We start from the raw sequence: 11753 nt of genomic DNA on the forward strand, positions 1-11753 counted from the left end.
CCACCTGCCCACCCTCCGCTATCTCCCTCACTCTCTGATATCCCATCCATTGAGCAGCACTAGTCCACTACCTTCCAGCCTCAGGCAGGGCCTCATACCGAGGAATCTAAACACAGCAAATGGCCATGCAGCAAGAGTGATCAATCCTCACTCAACGAGCACTTATTGGGCCCCTACTCTCTGTCAGACACTCTTCTAAGCACCCAGGACTGAGCAGTGAATGAACAGGCAAATCCATACCCTCTTGGAGTTTACATTCTAGTGGTAGGTATCACCTATATGGCACTTGCCATCTGCACTTGACATTTACCTCTACAAGGATTTAAATCATGTACTGCTGCAGCTGCTGACCTTCAACATCCCCCAGATAGGAATTCAGGGTGGAGCAGAAATGAGGCACTCTGTGCTCTGGAAAAATCTGGCAGAACAGATCTTCAGATAGTTAGACATTTTCAGGAGCCGATTTTATGAGCCCAATTCTCATATCTCCTTATATCTAGAAAAGCACGAAAAATCCTTCATGGTGACGACTGTGTCTTGTGACCTACAGAAACCTTCTGCAGAGAAATATGTGCTTGATTATATGTACTCCCTTTTTACCAAAATCACATACTTACTGACCTTCCCCTCCTACCTCTTTGGAGCAGTTTCTAAGAGCTACTTGAAATGTTGCCTCCCAGGTTATAGTCTTTATTTTGCCCCAGGATAAGGTAACTTGCAAATCTCATGTTGTGCATTTTTTAAAAAGTTAGCCCAGGAAATGAATAAACAAGAAATCATGTATTAATAGTATGTCTGATTTCAAGAAGTGCTGTAAAGTAATTAGCCTTCAATTAAAATAAATTTTAAAAAGAGAGAGAGAAAATAAGTGCTATAGAAAACAAATCCAGGTAAGGATAGAGTGCAGGGTGCAGGGGACTTGCTTTATGTTGGATGGTCAGGGAAGACCTCACCATAAGATGGCGTTTGAAGGATGTAAGGAAGCAAACCATGAGTCTACCCTAGGAGGAATGTTCCAGGTGGGGGAAAGAGCAAGTGCAAAGGCCCTGAGGTTGAAGTCAGGTTGACAGTTTGAGGAATGGTGAGGAGGCCTGTAGGGCTGGAGTGAAGTGAAGTGAAGTCGCTCAGTCGTGTCCGACTCTTTGCGGCCCCATGGACTGTAGTTTACCAGGCTCCCCAGTCCATGGATTTTTCCAGGCAAGAGTACTGGAGTGGCTTGCCATTTCCTTCTATGAGCAATGAGAAGAGTCAGAAGGAGCTGAGCTAGGGAGGCCATTTCAGACCTTGCATCTGTGATTCCTGAAGTTTCACGTGGAACTGGCGTATCATGGGCATCTAGGAAATGGTCATTGAATCAATCAGTGATTCAACTAGTTAAGATGAACGCGTGCTCAGTCGCTTCACTCGTGTCTGATTCTTTGCGACCTATGGACTGTAGCCTGCCAAGCTCCTCTGTCAATAGGATTCCCCAGGCAAGAACACTGGAGTGGGTTGCCATGCCCTCCTCCAGGGGATCTTCCTGACCCAGGGATCGAACCAACGTCTCCTGCGGCTCCTGCATTGCCAGCAGATTCTTTGCTGCTGAACCACCAGGGAAGCCCATTAGTTAAGATAGAGATGCCTTATAGAGACCAAATAACCGTAGCTTAAATACCACTGAGGTTTATTTCTCTCTGACATAAGACTCCAAGCTGTACACCTGAAACTAACACATCATTGTAAATCAACTATGAAGTGAAACAAAGTGAAAGTCACTCAGTCGTGTCTGACTCTTGGTAACCCCAAGTGCTATACAGTCCATGGCGTTCTCCAGGCCAGAATACTGGAGTGGGTAGCCTCTCCCTTCTTCAGGGGATCTTCCCAATCCAGGGATTAAATCCAGGTCTCCTGCCTTGCAGGCAGATTCTTTTACCAGCTGAGCCACCAGGGAAGCCCAAGAACACTGGAGTGGGTAGCCTACCCCTTCCCCAGAGGATCTTCCCAACCCAGGAATTGAACCATGGTTGCAGGTGGATTCTTTACCAGCTAAGCTACCAGGGAAGCCTTCCCTTAATAGAGACCAGATAACAGTAGGTTAAACACCACCAAGTTTTATTTTTCTCTTTCATAAGAATCCAAGCTGTATACCTGAAACTAACACATTATTGTAAATCAATTCTACCTTAATTTAAAAAAAAAAAAAAAGAGAGAGAAGAATTTAAAGTCTTTCCTGATCTACAGGATATACCAAAACATGTCCACAGACTACAGTTTGCTGACCCTCAGTGTAAAAAACAGGACTCTCTCTGTATTGAATTGTCTGTTTACCAAGAGTAAGGTGGGTGTGTTCTCTTGCTGTTTATACCAGGTATACTTTCACTGATATCATATAACAGTATAATCTATTACTACACACACTGATGAAATGTGAGTGCATAAACAATCAGTTCCCAGAAAACTAAGTTGAATGCTTTGGAAAGACTCAACAAAGGGAATGACTGAAATGTGAGATTAGGTGTGAAAGATGACTGCAAAATAGTCAAGGAAAGTCCTAACAAATCAAGGCAATTCTATGTGGGAGAATTTCACATGTGTCTTTAGATTCTCAGCCCATTTAGCGAAACATGAAATAGTAGTGATGGATTGCAGGACTGTCAGTGGGATTTACACAGGAAAGACAAGAGGAGCTTGAGTCAGGAGATCCAGAGAGAGGTGGATATCTGAATGCGCATGATATGTTTGAAGTCCAAAGAAAATGAATAAGGCATGTTTGAGTCTCTTTTTCTGATTGCCCAACTTTAACTGAGATTTTTTAACCCAAGGCCCCAGTATGTTATCCACTTTCTATTTATAGTTTGCCAGCAAAGGTCCATCTAGTCAAAGCTACGGTTTTTCCAGTAGTCACGAGTGGATGTGAGAGTTGGACCATAAAGAAAGCTGAGCACCAAAGGACTGATGCTTTTGAACTGTAGTGTTGGAGAGGACTCTTAAGAGTTCCTTGGACTGCAAGGAGATCCAACCAGCCCATCCTAAAGGAAATCAGTCCTGAATATTCATTGGAAGGACTGATGCTGAAGCTGAAACTCCAATGCTTTGGCCACCTGATGCAAAGAACTGACTCACTGGAAAAGATTCTGATGCTGGGAAAGATTGAAGACAGGAAGAGAAAGGGACAACAGAGGATGAGATGGTTGGATAGCATCACCAACTCAATGGACATGAGTTTGAGCAAGTTCTGGGAGTTGGTGATGGACAGGGAAGCCTGTTGTGCTGCAGTCCATAGGGTCACAAAGAGTCGGACATGACTGAGTGACTAAACTGACTGATCTATAGCTTTGATGTTCTTATAGGGTGTATATACATTACTTTAGTAATTGAAATCACAGTTACATTTTTTTTAACTAAAATTTTTTTTAATGCTGGCCTTTGTGCTGAATCCTGGAACAAGATACAGTAAGGAGCCCGGGCTCCAGCCCCACCCCACCCCCTGGGTCCCTGTGTGCTTCGCTAACACGTAAGCACTCCTGTTCTTAGGAATGAGACTCCTGTCTGAGTCTGAAACTCCTCAGGGGCTAACAGTCACAGGAAACTTGCGCTGCTGGTACAGAAACTCACGTCCTGAAAACGGTGTGAACTGAAGGACAGTCAGCTCCCTGATCGCCCAGCATTTTCAGACCTTGTATCTGTGATCAACGATGTTTCACATGGGCTAGTAAATCGTTGGCACTAGGAAATGGTCATTGAATCAATCAACAGCGAACACATTAATTAAGATATAGCTGCCTTAATAGAGATCAAATAGCAGTAGCTTAAATGCCACCGAAGTTTAATTTTCTCTCACATAATGGTCCACACTGGCAGACAGTCCAAAGGGTGGATGCCTCTGATCCACAGGGAGCCCAGACCCCTTCTGTCTTGTTACCCCAAGATTGTTGCACCCATCTGCATGGCTGAAGAACAGTCATCCCCCCACATCCTCATTCTAGCTATGGAAATGAGAAAAGAGGAAGTAGAAGGCAAGCATTTTCCTTTAAAAAATCTGATAGGAAAGCTGCACACCTTCCTTCTGCCCCACCCCAGTGGTCAGAACTTGGCTGCATCCACACCAAGCTTGGAGGGAGACTGGGGTGTATAGTTCCCACCATGAAGGTATTATCTACCCCTATGGTTTTAACCACCTCTGGGATGTTTTCAGTACCAACAACCAATTTTCTGATTCTCCTGACACTGACTGGATGTTCAACAGTTTGATTCGATCCTGACAGTAACTACCTGAAGTTAACACAGACCCAGAACTTACGAGCTCCATCCCACAAGACTGTCCTCCCCATACCCCTCGAGAAGCATCACAACTCTTGGGCCTCTTGTACTTCTGGCCACCTGGTTGTAAATTGAGAATTCCCTCACCCGCTCCTCAGGTTTGATAATTTGGTAAAAGAGCTCAAAGAACTCAGGAACACACTTTACTTTTACATACTGATTTATTATAGAGGACGTTATAAGGAACACAGATAAAGAGGTACACAGGGTGAGGTCTGGCATGTCCCAAGCGCAAGACATTTTGTTCTATGGAGTTGGGGTGTGCCACCCTCCTGGCACATGAATGCTGTCATCAACTCAGAACCTCTCCAAACCCCATCATTTAGAGAGTTTTGTGACCACATTAGGAGGTGGGGGCCTTTGGTGGGTGATGAGGTCATGAGTCATGAGGGTGGAGCTCTTATAAATGGGATCAGTACCCTTATAAAAGCGACTCCAAAGAGCTCCCTCCCCTCTCTGCCATATGAGGACTCAGTGAGAAGATAGCCTTCTTTGAACTAGGAAGGGGGCCCTCACCAAAGACTGAATTTGTAAGTGCCTTGATCTTGGAATTTTCAGTCTCTAGAACCATGAGAAATCTAAAAAAAAAATTTTTTTTTTTGGCTGCATTGTATAGCATGTGAAGTCTTTTTCCCCCACCAGGGATCAAACCTATACCTCCTGGAGCAGAAGCACTGAGTCTGAACCACTGGACCACCAGGAAGTCCCTACATTTTGCTTTTTAAGCCACTAAGTTTGCAGTAATTTGTTACAGTAGGCTGAACCAACTAAGATCCTACTAGAATGTTGGTTCCATGAGGAAAGAGGTTTGTCTGTTTTCTTCAGAGACATATGTATATCTAGAGTAGGGTCTGCCACATAGTGGGGGTCTAGCAATACTTGAATGAATGAATTCACATCCTTACTTTCAGTGGCAGCACAGTTTCCACAAAATCACACATATAAATGTATATACACCCAGACATGAGTTGCTCAGGGCCCCTCCCTGTGATTCTCACAGCATAGCCCTCCATACCCCTCATCAGGAGGACAGAGGCATCTGTCCATCTGGACCCTCGACGGTGGTACCTTACATGCAATGCCTTTGACTTATTCCTCTCCATCCTGGCCACAGCCTGGTGCCAGGTCAGGGAAAAGCCTCAGTAAGTGTGTGTCAGATGAAGACATGAATAAGTCCCCATTTCACAAAGATAAGAGAGACATGGAAGTTAGCTGACTTGCATAACCTGAGGTCAGCTAATCTTAACTATTGACCCTGGGCTCCCACTTCCTGTGCAGACAGGGTGGGGTGTGCTCTTTGGCTCTTCCTGGTGACCCCCAGTTCTCTTCTTCATGAGTCAGAGAACTCCTGACTTAGCTGTCACCTGGTCATCCAGAAAAGAACAGTCTCAGCCTCATTTGCAGTTAGTTTTGTATATGTAACCTAGTTCTGGCCAATCAATTGCAAATGGAAGTGCTGATTATAATTATAATTTCCAGGAAGTTTCTTTAAAGACATTTTAAGGCACCATAACGACATGGGTTTTAGGGTTTTTCTGATTTTTGGTTTTTTTCCTGCTTCTTCCTCTTTCCTGTTTGCTGGAGGAAGACCTGATGGTTGGAGCTCAAGCAGCCATAATGAACCATGAGGCAAGTGACACGTGAGGAGGCCAGAAAGAAAAGTTTAAAGTATCCTGGGTCCCTGACAACCCACTGCCACACCACTTGGGTTGCCAACCTCTGGGCTTTTTATATGAAAGAATAAAACCTTGTGTATTTATGGCAGTCATTTTCAAAGTGCAGTTTCCAGATAATAGCAACATTATCACCTGGCAACTTGTTAAAACTATAGTCTCAAGGCCCATCCTAGACCTACTGAATCAGAATCTTGGGATGGGGTCCAGAAATATGATTTTTTTTAATCTCACACTGTTTATTTTATTGTTTTAACTTTTAAAAATTGAGATATAGTTGATTTACAATAGGTAATTTGTGTTTTAAGAAATCCTCTATGTGATTCTGATTCATGCTCTAGTTTAAGGACCACTGGTTTAAGGCATTGCTGATCTGAGTTTATCTTCACTCAAAGTGAACCTAACTCTAACTGATAAAATATCAAATGGGAAATAAGACTTCCAGGCAAGGATTGCACTTGCCTATACAGCATCTTTGTGAACCATAAATTTAAAGCATTCCTTCCTCTAACAAAAAAAATTAATATATTTGGATATAATTATATGACCTGAGCAACCAGAAGCAGGCTGGTCCTGGAGGAAATGAGAATGTGGGCATCTAGATGAGGATCAAGAGGAGAAGAGGGCAAGAGGATGGGGGTGGGGACAGAGCAGAGAGAGTTGAATCAGTGGTGCAGAGCTGAAATTCATCCAAACAGGAGCTCCATAAATGTTAAAAAAAAAAAAATCCACTTTTTATTTGAGAATAGTACCCACACATTAATATGTACAAATTGTAAATGTTCACTTCAATGTGTGTTCTTTTTTTTTAAATTTATTTGTCTGTGCCAGGTCTTAGTTTCAGCATGTGGGATCTCAGGTGGAATCTAGTTCCCTGAACAGAGATTGAAGCTGCGGCCCCTGCATTGGGACCTCAGAGTCTTAGCCATCGGACCACTAGGGAAGTCCCTCAGTGGGTTTTCAAAAACTAAACACACCAGTGTAACTTGCACCCAGTACAACAAAGGAGCATATTACCATCACCCTCCCCGAGAAGTCCTACTAGCGCCCCCTCCCATCACGTCCCTGCCTGGTCACTTTACTTCTTACACAGCAACAGAATCACATAGGTATTCTTTTATGTCCAGTTTCTTTCACTAAACATTATGCTTGTGACATTCATTCTTGTGTGTAATTAGTTTGTTCATTCTCATCTCTATATAATATTCTGTGACTATTGTGCGAATTTGTCACAATTTATTTCTTCATTCTACTGCTGATGGGTATTTGAGTAGTTTCGAGTTTGAGGACATAATGAAAACTGAGGTTATGAACACATCCTTGGAAGTGTCTTTGGGTGACTGTGTACACAAACATTTCTTTTTTAAATTTATTTTTGGCTGTGCTGGGTCTTTGTTATTGCACACAGGCTTTCTGTAGTTGCAGTGAGCGGGGCTACTCTCTAGCTGCGAAACAAGTGACCTAGGGTAGGCAGGACCCAACCGTTGTGGCGTACAGGCTCTAGAGCACAGGCTCAGTGGTTGCGGTGCAGGGGCTTAGTTGCTCTGTGGCATGTGGAATCTCCCCAGACTAGGGATCAAACCTGTGTCCTCTGCATTGGCGGGCAGATTCTTAACCACTGGACCACCAGGCAAGTCCTGTGTGTACACATTTCTGTTGAGTGTATATCCTTAGGAGTAGAACTGCTGGATTATAGGGTGCATATGTTAAGCTTTAGTAGAAAGGGAAGACAAACAGTTTTGCCAAAATGTCTGTACCAGTTTATGCTCCCACCAGCAGGATAAGATTCCTGGTTGCTCCACATCCCTGTCAATACATAGCATTTTGGCCATTCTGATGGATGTGTAGTAGTAGCTCATTGTGGTCTTAATTTGCATTTGCCTTTGACTGTGTAGATCACAATAAACTGTGGAAAATTCTTCAAGAGATGGGAATATCAGACCACCTGACCTGTCTCTTGAGAAACCTGTATGCAGGTCAGGAAGCAACAGTTAGAACTGGACATGGAACAACAGACTGGTTCCAAATAGGAAAAGGAGTACGTCAAGGCTGTATATTGTCACCCTGCTGATTTAACTTCTATGCAGAGTACATGATGAGAAATGCTGGGCTGGAAGAAACACAAGCTGGAATCAAGATTGCTGGGAGAAATATCAATAAGCTCAGATATGCAGATGACACCACCCTTATGGCAGAAAGTGAAGAGGAACTAAAAAGCCTCTTATGCAAATGAAAGAGGAGAGTGAAAAGTTGGATCAAAGCTCAACATTCAGAAAACTAAGATCATGGCATCTGGTCCCATCACTTCATGGCAAATAGATGGGGAAACAGTGTCAGACTTTATTATTTTGGGCTCCAAAATCACTGCAGATGGTGACTGCAGCCATGAAATTAAAAGACGCTTACTCCTTGGAAGGAAAGTTATGACCAGCCTAGACAGCATATTGAAAAGCAGAGACATTACTTTGCCAACAAAGGTCCATCTAGTCAAGGCTATGGTTTTTCCCGTGGTCATGTATGGATGTGAGAGTTGGACTGTGAAGAAAGCTGAGCACCGAAGAATTGATGCTTTTGAACTGTGGTGTTGGAGAAGACTCCTGAGAGTCCCTTGGACTGCAAGGAGATCCAACCAGTCCATTCTAAAGGAGATCAGCCCTGGGTGTTCTTTGGAAGGAATGATGCTAAAGCTGAAACTCCAGTACTTTGGCCACCTCATGCGAAGAGTTGACTCACTGGAAAAGACTCTGATGCTGGGAGGGATTGGGGGCAGGAGTAGAAGGGGACGACAGTGGATGAGATGGCCAGATGGCATCACCGACTCGATGGATGTGAGTTTGAGTGAACTCTGGGAATTGGTGATGGACAGGGAGGCCTGGCGTGCTGCGATTCATGGGGTCGCAAAGAGTCGGACACGACTGAGTGACTGAACTGAATGACTAATAAGGTCTTCCCCTGTGGCTCAGTGGTAAAGAATCAGCCTGCCAATGCAGGAGACTCCAGTTCGATGCCTGAGTCAGGAAGATTCCTCTGGAAAATGAAACAAAAACCCACTCCAGTATTCTTGCCTGGGAAATCCCATGGACAGAGGAGCCTGGCAGGCAACAATCCATGGGGCCACAAAGAGTCGGGCACTACTTAGCAACTAAGCAACCATAACAACAATCACTAATAAAGTTGAACATCTATTCATATGTTTATTGACTTCTTTTGTGAAATTCCTGTTCATGCCTTCTATCCAATTTTTTAAATCAAATTGTCTTTTTCTTATTGATTTGTACAAGTTCTTTATATATATTTGGATATGAGTCCTGTACAAATCTCTTCTTCCACTCTGTTGCTTGCTTTTCCACTCTCTTAGTGGTATGATCACTACAGTCCAATGTTATCAATTTCTATAAACATTTTAAGTCGGCAGTCAAAAAACATATGCATTCTTTAAGGAACTGGATGAAATTATCACTGCATAGACACCCTCCAGCTCTGTCCAGCTCTGCCTGGGCAGGGACGGGGTCTCCAGAACCCCAGAGGATGGAAGCTCTAGCCACATGCACACTTGAACCCACTTTCTCACCCACACACATTTCCCCAACGCTGAAGTTGAATGGCAGGTCAGCACTAATTGGCAAGCATCCCCACTTCAGAGTGAATGGGCTGAGAATTACATCTCAGAGTGGCAGGCTGTCAGAAAAGGCCAGAAGACTCTGGAGCACAGATTGGATGGGGTCAAACCATTTGTGCGTGTGTGAGCCATTAGTGTGTTCTCCCATGCATATACATGGCCTCCCCTTCTGATCAAGGACTTCATGGGGAGGCTGCCGTATGCTCATATACACCACTCTATGTCTACAATGTGAACGGTGCCCCTGAGAGTCAATGCTCTTGTGCCGTGCACAACCTGGATCCTAGTACTTGGCGGTCTTGCTTTCAAGCAGGAATAGAGCAAAATCAGAGAAAGTTTGAGCCATGGCTCAAGCCAAAGTAAGGAAATACAAAAACAGACCTAAGTACGTGGCAGGCTCCTGCGTCTGCTCAGACATGACTGGACAGAATTGGACCATCTTTCAACCTAATCAGAGGTCAGTAAGGCTCTGTTGCTGTTGTTTAGTCGCCAAGCTGTGTCCAACTCTTCTGGCCAGCTTGGGCCAAACTGGATTCTGTACTCAACTGGGAATCTGGGCCGTATGCCTATGACCCATCTATGTTTGGCAGGTTTCCCTGGTCTGGGGCAGCTGCTCATTTTGTCCTAGATAAGATGATTTCTTCCGCAGACAACCCTGGGCAGGGGGTGCCCTGAGGAGGAAGAGGAGGGTTGTGGCCCCAAGTCTGAGGTCCCCAGCAGTATGTTGAGATTCTGAAGGCAGCTTGGAGTGGAAGATGGGGGCCAAAGGAGGGATGTGGGGACGGAGCTGACAGCCCTGGACAAAGGAGGAAGTGAAACATGGGTGTGGCCTTCCCGGCGCTCTCTGGCCCTGACCCCTGACTGGTGACACCCCCAACTCTGGGGTCTGCTCAGTGTCCCCCAGTCCCAGCCCTGCTGGAACACAGGCAGCCTGAGCCTCCCACTCCTGGAAACCCACGGGTGTGGGTGCCTGTCCCCAAGGGCAGGAAGGTGAGGTTTGTCAAGGGGCAGTGGACAAGTAGGTCCCCGCAGGCTGGCTGGAGGGGATGTGCTGGATGTGAGCCTGTGCCCTGGGCGCTCACACTCCACAGGAGGCCTACTAGCTCCCACTGCCAACTCCCCCGCAAGCTCGGGCACCCAGCTCTCACCCTCAGGAACATGGACAGAGCACACACGCTTCCACTCTGACCCACACACCCCCCACCCCCCGCCCCACCCGGGGCTCAGGGGGACACACTCCAGAAACTGACAACGCCCCACAGTTTGCCCCATGCCCCTCCATGCTCTCCCATCCCCCACACTGCTCAACTCTGGCCAGGAAGCCACGGTCGCGCCTGCCCAGGGTCCTGAGCAGCCAGGCGAGCGGCGCCTGTTTGTGCAACTAAGTGGCGTCTGTGTACAAAGCTTCGCTCTTATCTCTTATCTCTCGCAAACACGGCACCCACTGCCTGCCTACATTAGGCCCGGGCCCGGAACCCTTAGTTCTGTGCGCTCATCCGGCCATCACTGATAAAGAGCGGGGGTCGAGTGGAGGGCACCGCCCCTCCCCGGCACCCCACGGCCTCCAATCTCCCCGTGGGGCCAGGAAAAGTGACCGGATCCCTATCAGTGGAGCTCCAACCCCCGGGAGGCCTGAGCCCTTCCAGTGCCTCTCCCGCAGCTGCCCCATACCTGCTCGGTCAGCCCTGATCCCTTCCTCTCCAGACAGCCAGGACTGTGGCCTGATATCAGCCTGGCTGCCCCTTAGACGCCTGGCTGTGCTGGCCTCCTTTCCCTTGTGGTACCCACATCTTGACCTGGATTCTCAATGAAGCAGGAGACTCAACAGGAATCCCTAAATGTTACCCCACCCCCCCACCCCCCACTGCTGCTGCTGCTGCTCCAACTACTACTACTACTAAATAATATCATCATCAAAATAATATCTAATGTGACCAAAGCTTAACTGGGGCACAGGGCTGCCTGAGAAGCATCACTATCATCTGATTTCATCTTCCCAGCCATTGTCCAACAATTGAGTGAGGAAGGCATTGTTATTCGCCCCTGTTTACAGAGGTGGAAGGGTGTCCCTTGTAGCTCAGCTGGTAAAGAATCTGCCTGCAATGCAGGAGATCCTGTTTCGATTCCTGGGTCGGGAAAATCTGCTGGAGAAGGGATAGGCT

The sequence above is a fragment of the Ovis aries genome, chromosome 11 (assembly GCF_016772045.2).
Source record: "Ovis aries strain OAR_USU_Benz2616 breed Rambouillet chromosome 11, ARS-UI_Ramb_v3.0, whole genome shotgun sequence".
Lineage (NCBI taxonomy): Eukaryota > Metazoa > Chordata > Mammalia > Artiodactyla > Bovidae > Ovis > Ovis aries.